The sequence below is a fragment of the Mandrillus leucophaeus genome, unplaced genomic scaffold (genome assembly GCF_000951045.1).
Source record: "Mandrillus leucophaeus isolate KB7577 unplaced genomic scaffold, Mleu.le_1.0 Scaffold1392, whole genome shotgun sequence".
In the NCBI taxonomy this organism is placed as follows: domain Eukaryota; kingdom Metazoa; phylum Chordata; class Mammalia; order Primates; family Cercopithecidae; genus Mandrillus; species Mandrillus leucophaeus.
The window spans coordinates 450,107-453,795 of record NW_012101357.1 but is presented as its reverse complement, the minus strand read 5'-3'; positions in this window follow the sequence as shown (position 1 = coordinate 453,795).

The window sequence follows — 3,689 nt, the reverse complement described above, 5'->3', positions numbered from 1 at the left end:
TAGAGACGGGGTTTCACTGTGTTAGCCAGGATGGTCTCGATCTCCTGACCTCGTGATCCGCCCGTCTCGGCCTCCCAAAGTGCTGAGATTACAGGCTTGAGCCACCGCGCCCGGTCCCAACTTTCCTCTTTATTTGTAACCCTTGCTCGGACAATGAAAAACCTAGCTCTCATTATTCACATATATTCAGTTATTTACCCAATTCCAGAATGCTTAGTTTCACAATTGCTAACCCATACCACTGCGAGTTAGTTCTTTTCCTTCTCATCTATCTCAGCATGTTATTCATTTGTAACACAGGTGGGTTCTTATGGTATGTGTGTGTGTGTGTGTATCTGTATCTATCTATATTTTTAGAGACAGGTCTTACTCCAGGCCAGCGTGCAGTAGCCCATGCATCGCTCACTGCAGCCTCAAACTCCTGAGCTCAAATGATCCTTCCACCTCAGCTTCTTGAGTAGCTAGTACTACAGGTGCATGCCGCCATACCTGGCTAATTTTTTTGAGACTGAGTCTCACTTTGTTGCCCAGGCTGGAGTACAGTGGTGCAATCTCGGCTCACTGCAACTTCCACCTACTGGATTCAAGCGACTCTCATGCCTTGGCCTCCTGAGTAGCTGGGATTACAGGCGCACATTACCATACCCAGCTAATTTTTGTATTTTTAGTAGAGATGGGGTTTCACCATGTTGGCCAGGCTGGTCTCGAACTTCTGACCTCAAGTCATCCACCTGTCCCAGCCTCCCAAAGTGCTGGGATTACAGGCGTGAGCCACCGCACCCAACCTACCCGGCTAATTTTTTTTTTTTGAGACGGAGTCTCGCTCTGTCGCCCAGTCTGGAGTGCAGTGGCATTATCTCGGCTCACTACAAGCTCTGCCTCCCGGGTTGATGCTATTCTCCTGCCTCAGCCTCCCGAGTAGCTGGGATTACAGGCACCCACCACCACACCAGCTAATTTTTTTGTATTTTTAGTAGAGATGGGGTTTCACGGTGTTAGCCAGGATGGTCTCGATCTCCTGACCTCGTGATCCGCCTACCTCGGCCTCCCAAAGTGCTGGAATTACAGGCGTGAGCCACTGCACCTGGCCCTACCTGACTAATTTTTAAAAATCATTTGTAGAGACAGGGTCTCACTATGTTGGCCAAGCTGATCTTGAACTTCTGACCTCAAGTGATTCTTCTGGCTTCGCTTCACAAAGCATTAATATTACAGGGGTGAGCCACTGCATCTGGCCTGTTATTTCATTTTGGGTCCGTCTTTGCCCACATCTTGGCTAATTTAAATTATTTGCTTTGGAAATACATGCCACTGACATAGTACTGAAAGTCAAAACTATACAATAGTTATACTCAGAGACATATCACTCCCCCATATCCCTTCTACTCTGTTTCCATCTGCCCCATTCTTTCCATCCATTCCTGCTTACTCGTTGTAAGTGACCAGTCTCATTATTTTTCTGGTTTTGTGGGTTTTGCAGAAATGAACAGACATGTATATTATTTCCCCTCTTGCTTACATGAAAAGTGGCGAACTATTGGTGGTGCTTTGCACTTTGTCCCAGGCCTCATGTTGTTACGTTGTTATGGGAACTGTTGCTCAGTTCTCCCTCCGCTGTCAGGAACATTTAAACTCTCTCACCACTAGCCACCCACCCCTTCACTTAGTTCACTCTACTTCTCCTTCTGACCTCAGCCCAAGCATCACCTCTCGTGGGGACATTTCTCTGACTTCCCTGACTAGGGAAATACCTTTTTAATATTATACTTTATCTCCTTTCTTGTAGCACTTATCACAATTGCAGGCTTAGGTTTATTCATGTGAATATTTGATTCAAATTTGTCTCATATAAGTACCGTGCAGTGTGGGTCCACTGTTCTGCTGTGTTCACGATTGCATCCCCTGACCCAATTTAGTGCCTGGTACATGATATGTGTTTATTGAATAAAAAAATGAATGAATGAAGTGTTGGTAATATATTCCAACAAAGTTCTAATAAAGTCAATAATCTGGATATCTGACAGGTTACTACTATAGGCTTTTTAAAAAAATTTTTTATTTTTTTTATTTTTGGAGACGAAGTCTTGCTCTGTCACCCAGGCTAACCTCCACCTCCCAGGTTCAAGTTATTCTCCTGCCTCGGCCTCCTGAGTATCTTGGATTACGGGCATGTGCCACCATGCCCAGCTAATTTTTATATTTTTAATAGAGAGGGGGTTTCACCATGTTGGCCAGGCTGGTCTTGAACTCCTGAACCTCAGGTGATCCACCTCCCAAAGTGCTGGGATTATAGGCATGAGCCACCACGCCCAGCTGATTTTTCGTTAATAGGTTCAAAACTTACGCTTTCTTCACTTTGGGACTACCACCTTCAGAGAAGGCCAAACAAATAAATTTTCTTGAGGTTTTGAAAAGTATTTAATCTGCCTGTTTTAATTCTCAATTTCCCCTTATCTTTTCCTAAAAATACGGTCTATTTTCATCTTTCTAAAGATTAACGCATGCCATCCCCAATGCCTGGAGAGTCTCCTTTTTGTTTACCACTAACTGCTCCTCAGTGACCCTCTTAGCCACCTGTGAACAGACATAGCCAAGTCTGATGGATGTTCCCTAAACCTCTCCCCTTCCGTAGCAAAATAACTGTATTTTAGCTACATTTCTCAACCTTCTTTGCAGCTAGATGTGGCCATGCCTTTTAGTTATGACCAATGAAGTGTAAATAGAAATACTACGTGTAACTTTCAAGAAGTGTCCTTAAAGCAAAAGTATGCCCTTTGCTGTCCCTTTCCTCCTTCCTGCTGGCTGAAAAGAGGACATGTTGGCTTAAACTGGAGCAGTCATCTCAGACTTTCAGTTGGAGAAACAAGATTGAGAAGCCTGAGATGTGAAGTACTATGTTAGCCTTAGGTTGTTTACTTCCATACTTGGGAGAAGAGAGAGAGAAACACAGAGAGTCAGAGAGAATCAACATGTTTGAGCTACCGATGTTTGGGTTTTCTGTCACTCACAGCCAAATCAAATCATAATTTATTGTAGCTTGCTTTACCATAACATCCAGACCTAGAGCCAAATTACCACTTAGAGAGCAGGGATAAATAACCCAAACAAACCTCACGTCTGTTGATTGGAGGATCCCATACAAAGGAAAGCAATGATTTAGGAATCCTTATAAGAATGACCACTTTAGTTCTAGGGGACCATGATGATATAAGGATGAAGACAATTGAAAGGCAATGGCAGGTGTCCATGTCTTTATTCACTCAGCACCCTTCTCTCTCTTGTCCATTGAGTGAGTAGCTAACCTGCTTCCAGGCTCAGCCCAAATATCACCGCCATGAACCCATTCCTGACCAGCTTTCTTACTCAGGTAGAACTGATTATTCACATCTTAGAGCCACCCTTTTCCATCCTCCACCTGCCCCTCTCTGTGATCCTATAGTTATTCTATCAAGTGTTTATAACATCTTAGTACCCTTAATTCTCTATTAGGAAGCTCTTTGTGAGTAGGAACTGCATGTCTTATCTCTGTATTTCTAGTGTAATTTCTGGCACATACAGCCACTATTAAATAATAGTTGAAATGAATAAATGCTTATTTTATGAAATCCAGCCGACAAACATATATACTTATAAAATGAGATCATTTTTTACACATGGTGTAGGAACACAATCTCTGAGCCCTTGGTGAT